The sequence below is a fragment of the Chelmon rostratus genome, chromosome 20, assembly GCF_017976325.1.
Source record: "Chelmon rostratus isolate fCheRos1 chromosome 20, fCheRos1.pri, whole genome shotgun sequence".
In the NCBI taxonomy this organism is placed as follows: Eukaryota; Metazoa; Chordata; class Actinopteri; order Chaetodontiformes; family Chaetodontidae; genus Chelmon; species Chelmon rostratus.
This window is the reverse complement of record NC_055677.1, coordinates 9,426,372-9,444,125: the sequence shown is the minus strand read 5'-3', so window position 1 is coordinate 9,444,125 and position 17,754 is coordinate 9,426,372.

The window sequence follows — 17,754 nt, the reverse complement described above, 5'->3', positions numbered from 1 at the left end:
AACTCTCTCAACCATGAAGAAATGGCTCCTCTATAATTTCTGGCAGTCTTTGATGGGGATTTGTGCCCAAATGAAAATGCATCCGAAATGAGCAGCCCTCTGCGGCCCCCACAGTGTGCAAAGATGGCATACAGCAATAATCTTAAAAAATGTAATTAAACACAGATAAGATTAATACAATCAGGGAGAGATGATTGAAAGATGCTGTTGTTGTGTAGGAGGGTGGCGAGGCCCCCGGGCCCCTGGGCCCCAGAACGAGGCGGCTAGCTGTGGGGAAGGGGGCCCTTCGCACTGGGATTAGCTCAGCCAGGTGGGGGAGCTTCGTGGTTTGAGCATTTAAATTAGCGGTGAGATGACAACCCCCATTAGGAGGGATTAAAGGCCTGCTGGCAGGCAGAAATGCACTGGCACTGGCAGGGGCATCCGTCACACAAAACCCAAGGCGATGTGGCACAAGTCAGTCACTTGACAGCCGCCGCCATCCTCCTCGTCACCACCGCATATGATGGTGTAATGCAATTTCAAAAAATTTACATTAACTCTGGATTTTAATTCACTTACACCATATTCGTGTTCTCCAGCGTAATATTTTCACACAAATGACTTGAAGGTGTTTTGCTTTTTTACAGGTGGTTGCACTGAAGCAGTTTACTACATGAGTTACATTAAGCCAAATCTGACTGCATAGAAACTTTGCCTTGTGACCTTCCCTCATGGTTCAGTCCTGAAAACATTTTTTGTTCTATGTTTTTTTTATGTTTTTTCTTTTTTTTTTTTACAGCTGCCTTTTTCATGGCTCCGTTTCAAATGTGGGAGCTGCAGCAGCCCAACTATGCAGCCTCTCTTAAAGTTAATTCAAGAGGACAGCGCCCAGGTTCAGGGGTGAGATTGCACAGAAGCCCAATCACCGTGGAGGTCCCCGCAGAGACTCTGTCTGTCGGTGGGATTGTGCTAACGTCAAAAAGCTGCAAGAGGAATTACTGGCTTACTGCCACCTGACAATAGCACTTTTTGTTCCTGATGCACTCCCAAGTTCTGAAGGCAGAGGAAAACAAAACAAAAACCAGCAATCCGATTAAAACAATCTCCTTGTGTCCTGATTAACGTACATTTACATGAGAATAGCCCTCTGTGATTAAACAGTGGTAGGTGAGTCCGGCGCCCTATGTGGTGTTATGGCCAGAAGGAAGCCCACAATGCACTGCGCTGCGCTGCACGCCGCGAGAGGGGAATCTTCCCTGCCTGGCTGTATCCAGGCTGTTTGGCCCGCTCGTCGCTGCTCATCGTAAATGTGTCATCTCTCCCACGGCAGCTTACAAACAAGAACTTTTAAAGCCCACCACCTGCTGGAATAAGAACTGGGATCAGTGTGGGATGAGAGGATCGTATCTCTATGCAAACTAACCGATGACAAGTCCTAGATAGAAACAACGTCAGCCGGGGGTAGAAATCAAAACACCTCTAAAATATGCATTTTAAAGCGAAGATTTATGATTTAGCACTTCATGGTTTCAGTAATTTCCTTGTATGATGAACAAACAGACATCTACAGTTATGTCCTTACCTTGTTACTGAGGTGAGGGCTGCAAAACAAACAGTGACAGGCACTGCAAGGGTGTCAGTAACAGCTTGAGATGGCGGAGGGGGAAAAAAACGGAGATGATAAAAAAGGAACTGTAGACAGACAACGTCAGATGTCACTGCTTGGTATTTCTACAAAGCTCCAGAGAGAGGGGCTAGCCTGGAGCCATCGCAGTATTTGAGACAAATGAAGTGAGAGTGTGCACGCTCCTGTGCCAACCTGGGCCTTCTCTCTTCCCCTACAGTACACCGAGCTCTCCAGCGGCAACAGGAAATCAAACAATTAGCAGGAGGGAAATAAAAGGTCCTATTTCGCCCTCTGGCACTTGTAAACATGGTGAAAGTGTTTGTTTCGTGTGTTGTTTCATGCAAAGTTCTGTGTCCTGCTGTATCTGGTAACGCTATCAAACAACACTTCCTGACAGAGAAAAATTTAAATTAAATTAAACATAAGGGAATACATACATTATGAGTGTGTATAAACTGTATATTATTTATATATATTTGGGATAAAGGTATTAAATCTCCAAACAAGTATTCCTAGATTTATAGACATATTCTAATTTGCTTATGCATTATACATATATAATTGACCCACAAACTGAAATCAATCATATTTCATATGATTAAGACAACACAATTCCCATGTAAAAATATTTGACCAATCAGAAATTAGCGGGCAGACTAGAAAACAGTTCTTGTTGTTATTGTAATTAATTTCTTAATGCAGTTCAACAGCAGCATAATCTCTCAAAGTTTATCTTCTTGATACCACACAGCCCAGTGTCATAGTTAGAGTTAAATATTGACCATGTCTTTATAAAATAATTTAATCACCAAGCCTCTAATACACACACACACACACACACACACATATAGTTCTGACAAAATAAAGATCCACAAATAAATAAAATCATAAAAACTAAGCAAGTTTGTGACTCCAGCTGAATTGTTTATTGTACGTACACACAGCCTGCTGGGTATTGAGGCTACATTTAGAGCTACATGAAGTAGCTTTAAAGCGGAGGGCAAGAACATGAATCTCCCCGTATCGCTGCAGAGTTCAACGTGCTCTCTAAGTGGAATTCTTAACTATGGGACCCCTTCACAGCGAGGAGTTTCTGTTTACATAAAAGAGCCGGCCAAGGTCTGGGACATTGCACTCGGGACTGGGGCATCCCGGCTCTCTGTCTAAATGGAATGGAGAAAACATGGACGTTAATGTAAAAGCAGAAAACAAGGAACATGTGTTTTCTTCCTGAGATGAAAGTTTCCAGGCTGGTTTGTTTTAAGTGAATTGAGAGCTACTTAAATGTAGGACAATGTGCTGGACCTGATGTTGTTGATTTTCTTTATTTTCATATGCGCTACATCTGTCTTAATTCTTTACTTGCAAGCATTTATAGCTGTTCTAATTGTATCCAATCATGTTTAATTTTTCCTTTTTAAAATGTGCTACTAATTAATTTATTGCATGAATGCAGTGAGTGACACATAGTAATAATACAGTGTACCTATTAGATATGCAACCTGTATAATGGCCGGTGTTATAGATTAAATTCTATTATTATATTATATTATAGGTAATATAGCTGCGACTGAGTTTATTATAATTAATGGCTCTGTTAGAAAAATAATGTAAAACTTTTGCAGAAATGAACTGCAGACATCATTGTAATTAATGCCTCTTATTCTAAATGATATGCAGACTATTTAGAGAAATAAGTTGCCTTTTCATTACACTGTAAAACATCACTGTGTTGCACCTTGAAAGATTATATCTTGCACATGACATCTTACGCAGAAATAATTTTTAAATAACTTTTTTAAAGAAGTGTCAGAAATGTGTATTTAATTTGTATTAGCACATTTGTAACAGCTATTCAAGATTCAAGAAATGACTTTTAATCAGGAAGTATTCACATAACAGTGTGTCTGTACAGTATTAAATGGGGTTTAAGGCTCATTTTAAATTAAGGTAGATTATTGGCCAAATGCATATGAGGGGATTTGTGTAATACATGTAACAGTGAAGCTGACGGATATTGGCGCGGTATCCTTGCAGTATTGAACTGTTATTGAAAAAAGGATTAGGGGGTGTATGTCCATGCAAAAAATGGTAGAAGTATATGACTTTTTCTTTTTCTAAAAGGCTTTTGAAAGACGGTATTGAAGTGCATTGACTGCTCCTGGCTGAATGGTGCTGACCTTAGATGTCCTTCTTCAAAAAATGACTTGGAGTTATTTGCTCAGAGAAAACAGAGTATGACTCTAAGATCAGGAGGGATGTGCTGCAAAATCTGAGACGAGGCATGTGATTGTGAAATTTCATCATGTTTTATGGGCAGGTTGGTAAATGCATCTTTGAAAGTGAATAATTTGGGCAGAATTCTACATTGATGACCACATTCAATATCATACAGTGTGAGGATATCACATCCACGTATTTTAAAATATGACAACCAATGAATGCAAATATTATGCAAATGAATAATTTCACAGTAGCATTCATTAGTACTATTTGTTTGCTATTTGTTTAACGTCATACCTCTAATATCCACTTTTGTTCATGTGTAAGTGCAATTATTTTCCCCTTGTTTTAGTCAGTCTGTCTCGCCATATAAAGCTGTGAGCGCTCATGCTGCACAGAGTCCATAGAGCCACTGGAGTCCAGTGTTGGCCTGACCTGTCCACATTTTCCCCAGCCTGTCTCTGTGCTCCCAACATCCCTCTAAGTAGTGCTTTACACTCAGGCACCCTCTGGGGCTACGGGGGCCACTTTGATAGAGATGGATGTGCTGGTGCTCTACTGCCCTCCAATGGCAGCTGCCACACACACTCAGCGGCGCTCCACTCCACTCTGCCTGCCAGTGCTGGGCAGTTAGCACTCAGCACTGAGAGGATGGACTGGAGACCAGGAGACTGACCAAAGCGGGGCCAAAGGAGAGGGGCCTCCACACAGGAAAACTAGTTCAAGCAGATGATGCCATGCAGGAGAGGCATGTAGTGGAAGGCTGTGAACAGGTGTAAGGAAGCGGGCTTGCATGATGGATGCTAAGGCCTGCCCACGCTCCCTCCTACATTCACAACTGCCGATGGTTGTGGTTTAGAAAGCGCTGTTAATTTTTACTGTTACATTGATGTCATTTGCACTTAGGCTCATATGCAAGAAAGCACGCAAATACACAGAGATAAGTACACATGCACATGCACGCTCGCACACACACACACACACAAGCATGCACACAGAGCCACATATAGTTCATAGAGATAAATGTAGACAGTGTGCTGAGGCCCAGATGGCTCAGTCACAATGGCGGTGCAGGGCAGCCTTTGATGGGTGTGAGTGATTGATTTCAGGCTTGACTGGCTCTGATAGAGTCACCTCAGGAGGCGCCTGGCAACCACAGGCCCACGCCAGAGCCTTTCGGCAAGAAACAAGATGGAGCTGAAATTCGCTGGATGCCCAGCAGCTTCATTCGCGTCCCCATAGAAGTCCAATACATTCTGGGTACTTACAACCACTGGAATTGGATAGATTTTGTCACTGGTCTCAACTTTCAATGGCAAAATGGTTTACAGTAAAGTAATAGGTCATTCAGTGTGTCACAGCATGGTACTCTCAACACAAAACATGCCTATTTTCATTTGTGAACTTTTTTTTCCCTTCATTCTTTGTAGCGAAATCACGATTAACAATCAAACCCACCAAATAAAGTACAATGTGAGCGTTATGAAGTCCTCGCAAAAATACTTCCAATTTACTTTATATCCATATGGCTTTTCCTTTGTTACTTTATGCTCTGTTGAAACGCTGTAATTTGCCCTGCATGAAGATATTGAGCGATAGCTGTAATGGAATATGACTGTCATCTTGGGGTGACATTTTCAGCACTGCCACTGTGCTGCGACCGACTCCGCTGAGCTCGCTGGGCAGGAGGGCACCGTGATCACGAGGACATATTTGCCCCGGAGTCATCTCGGTTACCCTCTACACTATGACATGATTTGACAATCAATTAACCGTCCCCTCGCTAAACAAGACTTCTCGATTCCAAATCCCTCGCTCCTCAGTCCGCGACGTCAGCATCAGGCTGATCGCCGCTGTCAGGCGTGTCAGGGTGAAAAAGTGTGTTTTCATTTTAAAAAATAATACCTATAAACCGTTCCTAGAAAACACTGTTGGTTTTCAGCTGGCATATCGGCTGCTGAGCCGAGATGAAGGTTCTGTTTTGACTCCTTGGATCGAGAAGCTTTCCTTTGCCAATTAAAATATAAAGAAATGTGACCCCATATTTTGTTTTATTTTTTGTATACTACAGTACGTACGTACTTGTACTGAAATATTTTAATGCTGCCGTGGATGCCGGGGGCTGTGGAGGGTGGTGTCAAGGGTTGCGAAAAGAAATGTGCACTAAAAGATGAAAACAGCCACTAAAAGTGAAAAATCCGTTTAAATTTGCCTTTATGTTTGTATTTCTAATCACACCGCCTAATTGCTTTAACTAAATAAATCACACTCTGATTCACCATGGCAATAGCATTACCATGGTAATAATTACTACTGTGATGACATTGACATCAGGCAGGTACACTTTGCCTCATTTGAATAATTAACATCTTAAGAGCCACTGCTCTTTCTCCTTTTCCCTTTTTTCTCCCCCATCATCCTCCATTTATACTACTAATTGTGAGTTTATTAAGGGAGGGATTGATGAGCCCTATGCATAATTTACCAATTAGTTCTACACATTTGTAAAATTGCATCCTCAAATAACACGTGTCACATTTATTTAAGATTAAAGTTTAATGTGTCTCGTTGCTTACGACTCGGAAATTAATTTGTGGAAGAATATCCCCCAGCTATTGTAGAGGAGCTCTGAAATAAATCATTGTTGGTTTCTGGTGAAATGCAAAAGGGAAAAATATCATGCGGCATCACCCAAATTCACATATATTGGATGCAGTATAAAGAACTTTAGAATTATAAAAACATGGATGAACTGCTGATGACGCCAAACCTTTAAAAAAAAAAAAAATACAGTGATGTTTGTGGACAGAAAAACTAAACAAATCTACATTTGAAAGCGTAATAAAATCCCATTAACATAAGGAGCACAGCCGGAGAACTTTGTTACAATAAAATCACTCATTCAATGATCGAGGCTATAAATTATACTGTAATGTAAAACATCATTTGGAGGAATGTTTTTCCAAAGCAAACCATCATATCCAAACTTTATTTCAGCTTAGACCTACTGTCTTAAACCAGATATGTAAGAAAAGAGAAGAGGAGTATCAGCCCTGGCTCCAAACAGACATATATCTAACTGGAGACAGAGGGGCGGGCAGAGAGGTGAGAGAGAGGGCAGGGCAGCTCTGCCCGCCTGGGGAGTTTGGCATGTGCCCTCCCTGGGCCTCCCGCAGACCTGGGGTCAAAGTAAATAAAGGGGCGATGTGGACCGCCTCCAGCAACCCCCTTACCAACCCCTTTTCCTCCCTTCATCCCACAGCCCAGTAACAGGAATCGGCCTCTTTATCCACTGACCACGCCCTCCCGCGGCCATCCATACCTCCACTGCCACATGCCGCCTTTTCTACATTCTCCAGCTCCATGTCCAGACATGAGGCCAAGGCCCCTTCTCCACAGTTTGCAACAGTCTGACACTGAAACGCAGTCGGGTAGCTGCAGTATACGGCCTCTGGTGGTGCAAACGGCGTTTCTCCGTGTGCATGAAATATTCAGAAATGCAAACACGCCGCTCTCTGAACGTGCACACACGGCCAAAAATGTACAAACACAGTATACATGCATGCATACATGAGGATGCATTGCAGTGAATTAATGCATGCGTGTAGCCACAAGTGCTACACGTACTGCTATTTGCACTCTGGATTACCTTAAATTAAGATTTTCAAGTGTGGCTGACTGCTCCATCTTGCACACACGAAGGCATGGATACGCACAAACACGTGTGCGCACAGGCACACACAAGCTCACCAGTAATGAAATCCAGAGCTGGATTTCATTGGAACATGGGTGGAGAAAGTGTAGAAGCTGATTCTGCATTGAAGGTGATGGTGGACAAAGAGTTCCCATAGAGTCCCCCATAGATTTAGAGAGTGGAAAAAGGCTTTACACGTAATAAAAAACAATAGGTAGCCGTGGAGCTTGCTGAGCTCATAGCAGGAAACACAGGATTTGCAGTGTGAGCAGGGTGTAGCAGGGTGTGAGCTTTGTAACGTCATGTTAAATGTCTATTAGTCTACGGTTGCTGCAAAGGTTAACACTGTCACAGATTGTTCACGCTAACAAGCTTCACTACATATAATATAATGCACTTTACATTCATGCTACATGTTTTGTCACCCTCCCTCTAATCCCTCTTCACCTAAATTCATCACACGTCTTAAATTATTCAACCCTTTCAACAAGAAACCAGTCATGTCTGACAAAAGCACAATATGCCAACATCCTCTCTAAGTTAATGTCAGGGCGCCGCAGACACATGGAGACCGACAACTCTTCCTCCTCCTCCTCCACCTCTTCCATCCCTCCATCTCCCATCCCTCCTGCTGGAGGAATTCCCAACCCTCTCTGCAGGTAGCCAGCCAGCCGAGACCAGCAGAACATGTGTTTTCCTCCCCTGGTCAGGTCAAAGTGAGGTCGTTCATTCATTCCCAGTGATATAGCGGCCCCGGCTCTCCCGCTTGCATGCTTATCATGCGCCGCGCCCTCGCAACAGATGATGAATTCCACTCAGCCGATGGATAGATAGACAGATAGATAGATAGAGGAGGAGAGAGGGATGGAGGAGTAAGAGAAAGATGGAGAGAGAGACCCCCCTCCGATGCCTCCAGACGCATCTCGTCCCAGCCAGTTTGCAACTCAATCAGTGACATGTGCGATTTTAAGAGGAGAATTGTATGTTATGCCACTTTTTTTTTTTTTTTTCAGATGTTCGAGCCGGGGATGGTTTTGAACTTTGACCGCAAAGTTATGAATTTTCTTTTAAGACTCAGAGGAACCTAAGGAAAATATTTTCAGGACAATGTACACAGGATATTCATGTTTCAAAGCAAGTTTAGGTTTCAATAACGTTGGGAAGTCTGGCTTTAAACCACGCTGTTTCCACAAGTTTGTTTTGTTCATTCTTTAGAACATTCATAATATTGATGCAAGGAGTTTAGACAACCCAAATACAATATTGTTACGCTCCTGATCGTAGGACACTTATTAGCTCATTTACTCAGGAAGAGATCATGTTTGCGGATGGCTTTTGGTGCAACTTTATCTCGCCAAAAAACACATCAAACAGGAGAATTAGGGGCTTTCAAATCGTACGCTCTTATTATTGATCAGATTGGCTTTGCTGTACACGGCAGCCTCACCACATCCCCGTGGCCTGTGATCATGCCAGTGGCGGCCACTCAGGGGGTGAAATAGAGGACCAAAGATGCTAAGAAGGTATTTTGTAAGTGGTCAAAGTGGATCTCAAGGGACTGTATGAAAATTTTAAAGTGAAGAGGGAGCAGAAAAGTGAGGGTATTGTATTTTTTTTTCCCTTTTGGTTGAGGGTAGCGGTGCAGTTTCAATATTGTATAGTCTTTTTTTGGGAGAGTGTATATTTTGTGTCAGCTTTCTTTTGCAATATAGTTGATAGTTACATAAATATATATATAAAAAAACAACGTTCACTTGCACTTTGCCACATGCAGAGGACAACAGTTCTGTCCCTATACTCGGGTTTCAATAATGAATACGATAAAGATGTATGTAACACATTAGAAGTTCCATTAAGAGATTAAGATCTAAGTTAAGGTATACAAATAAACAAGTTCCAATTTAATACTGGTGCATTACTTTATGGAACACCTTATATTAAGGTACACATATACACCTTTAACTAGTTTCTTATAAGCATGCATATTAGTAGCATATTAGCTCTTTATTAATCATAATGAAGCACTTATTAATGCCTTATTCTACATATATATTATTCTCTACATATTCTACAAACATTAGGCCATTAGAGAGTTTTCCCTCAATAACATCCTAATCACCGCTTATTGATAGTAAGTAAAGAAGTTGGCTTTATAATAGCTAATAAGGAGCCAACATGCTACTGCTATGCATGCTAATAAATAACTAGTAATAGTGAATACAGTATGTGTACCTTAGTATGAAGTGTGATCTTACCTTTACATGTTGTGGGAAGGTTGTAGTTTTTCTAACCCAAGAAAAGGGTTGAAGTCAACATTAATACCCCCGGAGAGGGCCTCACTCCCTTCACCACGCCAATAATTTTCATACGACCCCTAAAAATGTAGCACAAGCTCGGGTGCCTGACTCACAAGGCGGGATTACAAAGTAATCTGGATACTTTGGCTAATTAAATCCCAGTGCGCACTTAAATCTGGAACCTGCAGGGCTAAAGTAAGTTACTTACTTTCTCTTCTGGTCCAGAGAAAAATCACCCTAAAGACATGCAAGCGCCCGTATCGCTTCCTTATCTTACCCGACGACAGCTGCAGACAAGCTGAGGAGGCTGTAAACCACTAAGGGGACATAAAATAAATAAACAACAATAATAACACTTAGGTATCACAGCCTGTACTTAATGTTTATCAGGTGTCATGGCGGCCATGACACCGTGCTGAGTAAGATTCTCTACAGGAGGCATCCTCTCGGCCTCGTCGCCAGCATGTGGGCACCGACGGGAGCTGAAAAGGCGAGACAAGAGATTAAGGAGGCAAGAAGCTTTGTCTGTGCACCCTCCCTGCCTCAAACACAACAACCTCTCCACACACCCCCCGCAACACACACATAGACTCTGCTCCCATTTTTTCTTATTACCGTAAGCACGAAGGGAAAAAAGGACAAAATAGTACTTACTAATGGACTAAAAATGTCCCCAGCTCCCTTCCCTTTCACTCCCCGACAGCCAGAAAAACCACTCACCAAATCTGCTCTCAGTCTCACCGTTGAGGACTACATTTAGTCATCATACAGCACCCTATAAGGGATGGATTTCGGGACATCTTGTGAGACTGGGTGAAATGTGAGTTAATGGGAAGAGAGTCGGTGGTTGAGTGAAGAAGCCAGGCAGAGTAGGTAGTTAAAGAGCAGAACAGTGCCTTAGGGGTACTCAGTGTATCCGGACTCACACTGGGAAAAGTGTATTTATCAACTTAATAGCAGGTGTCTGATTGAACATGACTATGATTACAGTAAGTTGTTCCTCCTTTTGGCTCCTCTCCTCCTCCTCCTCCTCCTCTTCCTCCTCCTCATCATACTCCCCCCTCACTGCTCCCCTCCTGCTCTCCACCTTGCCATCCTCTACCTTCTTTTCAAAGCTACAGGAAGATGATGTGGCGGGTGTCATCGTTGTCAACAAAGAGCAATTTAATTATTTTACAGCAGCGTAATGTATTAAAGGCACAGATCATTTAGAATTCAGTTTACAATGCATGTCAACAGCCTGTGTGTGGAGCAGTGTTCTCAGAGCCGCTGCTGTCTTCTGTGTTTTTAATTATCTTTTTATTGAACTTACTATGCTCTTCATTGCAAACAGCAACGGCTAAGGAGTTCATGTAACCCCGATGCGGAGAAAAATCTGGAAGATCAGGAGCAGGAAGCAAGGAAACAAGCAGATAAACAAGAAGAGGAATCTGGCTTGTGGAAGATGGGGAGCCATTTAGCTGATAAGGCAGGGAAGGCCCTTCAGGTGTCTCCTGCTCCACTGCTGTGTAAATGAGCTCCAATTAAACAGGCGGCCCCTGGCTCAGGGTCTCCCCGCAGCCCTCCCCAGCCTCCTCAGCCTCCTCCATCCCCTAAGCCTCCCCCAGCCCCTCGCTGCTCGCCGTAAGGCCCAACCCACCCCATGGCTCCTGCAGCTGCTCGCTCACTCCCACTCTCTGTTTTTCACTCACACTGCGTGACCCAAAGGCCTGCTTAACTCGCACGTGCACGCGCACTTGTCTGTCGGCGTGTGCGCCTCTCCGCGCACGGCTGTGTGTTTGTTAGCCCCGCAGCATTTCAGCTCATTGTCAACTCGCAATAAGTGACAGCGTGGTGGAAATGCTGCGTCCCAGTGTCTGGTTGATTTGTGTATATTGCAGTAATTGCTCTGAAACTGGAAACTTATTCCGACTGTTGAAATTCAGACATAAAATGGAAAAATGCGCTTTTACTTTGAACTTTTTTTTCTAGATCTTACAAGCTGGCTGTTCCCAACCGTTGGAAGAGTCTCCGAACGCTGACCAAACACAACATTAACAGTTTGCAAACATTGTCTGATTCCTCAGAAGGCCTTTGCCACGCCGCGACGGGGGTCTGAGAACAGCGGGTGATTTGGCCAATTAGATGAGGCGGTGATTTAGGTGGCCAGATTGGGAGTGTCACTGTTGGCTGCCGGCCAGGACACTGGGGTTGCCACCCCTGAACCTTGAGAAGCCATGCCACGAGTTCCTAAATGACCACAGCGAGGGAAGAGAAGGGAGCGAACATTTGATGACTCGTATGGCAATCGGTTTTTAAAATGTTAGCTTCTTGGTCACAAAGAAGCCTAAAGGGGTTTCAGTTTGAAGTTATTTTCCTTCTAGAGCAATCTGTTGATTCTTTAAACAATAAAAGGTGCAAAAAATGTGAAAAATGTCCAACCCAGTCAGCAGAATATAATGTTGGCATTTTACAAGCAGTACTTTCCCACAACATTTCTTATTCTATCGTCGTAATGGAAATGGAGTTTCGTCTGAAAAGTGCCATTGTTTACGATGGATGGGCCAGAGCGACAAGTCAGACTCCAGCGTGAGCGTAACAGATCGCTTCTACCTCCCACTGTACGAGGAAAGCACAATTACCTGTTCTCGTCGTGGCATACAGGCCCTGTCAGCAGCGCCTCGTGCATAATACATACCTGACATTCTGCTAACGTTACCTGCCACATGTAACCAGTCTCACTGTAAAAGGTGTTTGTCTGCTCCCCTGCCACTCCAAATGCTAGATATTTAAAATTAATGGCTGTGATTAAGATACTTTAAAACCGGCAAATGGTATATTTAAATATTAAGTCACATGTAATTAAGCAGGGAGAAATATTCATTCCCGTTGTTAGGGCAATTATAACAATTTCCATCAAGGGATTTCTCAGCTTGACTTTTGTTCTGAGCAATAGTGATTAACATTATGGTTAATTGAAGTCATTTTCTAAGACTTGGGGTATTTCTTATTCCCTGGCCTTGGAGGAAAGGAAGCTGGACAGTGCGGACGCAGCAGGCCCGGCGTAGAGTCTTAAGGACATGATTTTCTCCTCTCTGGTTCCTTCCTGTGAGCATATTTAACTGTGCGTGGGGGGGTCGTCCCCATGTGGCTGAGGAGGTCAGTCTCACCCTGTGGGAGCGGTGAATCAGTGGACAGCTGGAGATGAGGGCTCAGTGGGGAAACACACCTCAGGTTTGCAGCCATTTCCTTACATCACTGCGGGGGAAAAAAATGGGTTTTGATGGTGTGACGTCCACCTTGTTTGGTGATAACAGCTTTGTTATAACATACCACTGTAATGCCTTTCCTTCTCAGACAATCCCATTTAAACTATACCAGTAATTAAGCTATTAACTGAGAGGTGGGTACAAATTGTAGTATAATGGTTATAGTATCCTCCACCAATCAAAAATGCATTTTGCTTATTATCACTTGGATGTTTAACCCAGATGCCCCTGAATTAATCTCCTTTATACAGTCATATGTTCACAAAGTGGTGAACTTCGCTCCATCATCGCTTGTGAACGACTGAGCCTTTCCAGGATGCTCCTTTCATATCCAATCATGATACTATCACCTGTTACAAATCAACCTGTTTACCTGTGGAATGATCCAAACAGGTGTTTTTGGATCAGTCCACAACTTTCCCAGTCTTTTGTTGCTCCTGTCCCAACTTGTTTGAAACGTGTTGCTGCATCAAATTCAGAATAAGAAGATCTTTACAAGAATCAATGAAGCTGATGAGGTGAAACATTAAAAAACATTGTTTTGTACTGTTTTCAGATGAGCATCTGTGAAAAAGGATTAGCAAGTTATCACATTCTGCTTAATTTATGGGGTATATGTACAGAGTTTGACACTCGATGGCTGTTTTCACATTTGTCTCCTGAAGGGGGAAAGTTTCTCACCTTCAATCTGAGTTTAATACGTGTACGGAGGAGCATAATTTAGTGACGCCACACCGAGTCTGGAAGCCAATCATTGGCCCATTATGCAGCTTATGCAACCGTGATGTGGAAACGTCAACACCTCTGATGCACAAACAGTGAGAGGAGACTTTTCAGACATCCTGTGTCTCATAGTTAAACTTTGAAATGGACAATATTTGCATATTCATAGATTCTGGATTTTCCAATTAAGAGAACAAGTAGATGTTTTTTGAAAGAAGAAGTAAATTGAACTTTCTTGTGGAAAAAAACATATCAGACGCAAATTATCACTCGAAGCAGAGTATATTCATATGCTCCTATACGCACAGTGTGTCATTTCTGCCGCCAGGGGGTCAATTAAAAAAAAAACAAAACAATGGATGTAGATTGATGACATCTTTAAGTATCTTGAGCTCATGGCAGTTTTTGTCTTCACTGTTAAACAACCGCAACTGCTGATGTAACTCAGGCAGAAATGGACGAGGCATTTTATTTAAGTTTTATTCATGTTACTGATGATCTGACGTATCATCTGGTGTTTCACATGTTAGCAACTAGAGTGTGTAATGGGGACCAAATGAGTACACAACTCAACAAAATATCGAACATGCAGTAGGTCGTCTTTTTTAGCCGTTTCAATGCGGAAATGTACATGTTGTGCATTTAAATAGCTCTCCAGTGGGGGTCTTTAATACGAGCAAGATTGCATCAGCCTGTACAGTTCCTGCATCAGGATATACTGACAAGAAAATCCCACTTTTGTGCTTCACATGAAGTTTGCCCACTGCCTCATGTGGAATTCATAACTGCCAGTGCACAGAAGAAGTTCTAATGGTGATGTGGTTGAGTAAATCGCGTAATGCGAAGCAAAAGTAAGTACGGCTGACACTTGTCAGTCAAACTGACAAACTGTTGGACTGAATTTCTTATCTCTTTATGCGAGAAGTTTTCCTTTATTGTTTTTCATTTGCAAAACTGACATTTCATTACTCTAAATCTGTTTACGCCACGATGTGCCTCCATAACAGCTAATTGCTCTTGTACAGAGAGCGTTCAGTCGAACGGTGGCCCCTCTGTTCAGACGCTCAAATCAAGACATAATTGTCCCGCAGCACTCGAAACAAACAGCACAACTCCATTTCCAAATCTGCAGTGTAAGTAATACGCCTGCACACTGTCACGAGTGAGACGGGCCTCTTCTCTGCCACGCCATGACCCGTTTTAAAGATCAACGCCAGCCCGTGAGCATGCACCCAGCAGTTGTCCTCCCTCTGAATGTTATTACAGAGGGAAGCAAGGTCAGATTGCAGAGACGATGATACATGGGAAGCACTTTTGAAATAAGAAAGTCCTCTCTTTTTTTTTTCGCTGCCGCGTCGCATATTGACCTTGGCATTTCTGACAATAGCATCCATCACACATGTGAAACCTTTCCAACAGGCAACACTGGTCTGCTGAGCAGCCAAGTGAATCAGATTAAGGAATAACACCAGTAGATGGATGCCTGACGTCAAAGCGGCAGAGGGATCAACCTCCCTGTTCCTCGTGCATTCCACTTCCTCTGCACGCCCCCTGCGCTGCCTGGCTGGGTTATGTTTCTCTGATTTTGACACAAATGATTAACGGCCACAGGATTACTGTGTCTTTGATCGATACTGCAGCATCACGGCAGTGATTAATTCAGTGGAGCATTGAGAGGTTGTCGATTGAATCATCTGCCAAGCGGGGTCCATCACTTTAGAAAAAGTAAAAGTTCTGTGTCTATCACTCATGTATAATTTAACCACTCCCTCCAAACTTTGTTTGTTTTTTATTAAACATTGTTTTTATCACGTTACTACAATTTACTATAATATGAAAAGCCTGCCTTGTAATAAAGTGAAATTCAGTACCTTTATGGGCTTTCCAGCTAATCACTGCAGGACATCCCTTATAGGACTAATGAAATACCCATTCATTGCACAAACCTTGTTTTCAAATATCTTGTATGTCTGGTTTGAATTTTCCTGAACCATTAGCGGTTGCGTTATTGCAAAATAAATAGAAAAAAAAGAAGATGAAATTACTCATTTTACGGGGATCCCGAAGTCAGATTCTGGCTGGAGGTCGCGCCGCTCTCGGGGTTTGAAAGCAGACTGAATGTGCAGCATCTGTATAAGAGCAATGATGACAGTATGACTTTATCACTTTATTGTTTTATTTAAATGTAAGAACACGATAAGTTTTTTTTGCTGAGACTAAAATATCCCCAATAAAATCAAACCGTTGATAGAAAATGGTTTCAGTTTTAATGAGACTGATTTGTTTAAATACTATTAAAACATTTGAATATCAAGATTGTTGTTCTTAGCAACAGAGGCAGCATCCCCTCATCCGTCCAGCAGCGCTTTCATACACAATTTTTACTGATGATATAATGAATGAGAAAAACGTTCAGTTAATGCTTGACTTTCAGAGAGAAATGCAGACTACAGCACCGTCAAAGCTTTGTACGGGTTGCCAGCATGGAAAAAGACATTAACACAGTGTGTGTGTGTGTGTGTGTGTGTGTGTGTGTGTGTGTGTGCATGTAGGGGTGTGCCTGTGCGCATGTGTGTGTTTCAGAGAAGGGCTGCACTGAAATACTCAGCTGGGAGCATCCAGTCAGTGACCCCTGTCTTTCCAACTGTGTGGAGAGAACTCTTCAGTGTGTATGCATGAGTGTGTGTGTGTGTGTGTGTGAGAGAGAGAGACACACACACAGAGAGAGCGAGAGAGAGAGAGTTTGTGTGTGTGTGTGTGTGTATTTGCAGGACAGAAAGAGAGAGACAAAGAGAAAGCGAGGTAGAAGTACAGCACAAAGAACAGAGGAGCATTGTGCAGCGTGGAGGCTCCTCGGGGCTTCTCCGAGCACGCCGTCCACATGCTGCGGCTCACGTAGCACGGCCTGAGGAGAAGTCCTGAACCGCACTGGCCTTTGCACTTTGCACTGACGCCGACTCACACAGGGCAAGGTGGCCGCCTTGCTGCATCCGTCTGGCCGGGCCAGGTTCAACGCTGCTCCCTGAGCCGTGGAGGAGCAGCGCACTCACTGCACGGGTGGACTTGTTTCTCATTTGACATTCAGTGCCGGTGCGCTATCCTCAGCACATCACGAGCAGTTCCTCCAGCACAGATGTAGAAAATTAAATCACTTGAATTTAAATTTGACACTGATGAAGAATGTTTTCTGCCATTTAGAAAAATTTAACTGTAGTAAAATGTAGAAACGACACCCTGAAAATAAAGATTAAAAAATGTACTATTTTTTAAACTAAACATAAAGTTGAAAATAATTTACTCTCACTCTTAAACAGTTATTTTCAAACTGCATGAGATGCCGAATGTTATTAATCAGAGCATGTCTAAGCATCTGCAACCCTTGGCATGCAACATTTTTCTTGCAAATAAAATCTCTATTGATTTATTGAGACAATAATTTAGACATGGACGTTGACTGGATATCTAGTTACACTCTAAAACTTGAATACAAAGGATAATAAAGTAATATACTTATATATGAAAGGAAAATGGGAAGGAAAAAAAATGCTAAAATATTTTTTTATCTGCTAAATATCCATAAATGTCCATTCCCTAGAAATTTTAGGAACCTTACTTCAGGAGTAAATCTTTGTCCAAACTGTAAGATCGTGTGCCAGCGCAACTCACATGATAGGATTCAAAATCAAATAAAGTTTCTGCACTCTAACAAACATTTGTCAGAAATCTACAAGGGTTTTGAAAATAAAAATAAAAACATTATTTGCACACCAATTTCCTTCCCTCCTCTGCTGTTACAAACGAAATTTGAAAATAAAAACATCTCCTATTTTTCCTTTTATCGGTCTCAGCGTGACGGTGTTTTCCACAATCAAGTTTTACGGTGTGCCAGCAGGGCACCGTGTCCACGGGGACTCTCCGGAGAAAGAGGTGAGTACCAGGTGCTGCGAACCCTCTCATGCT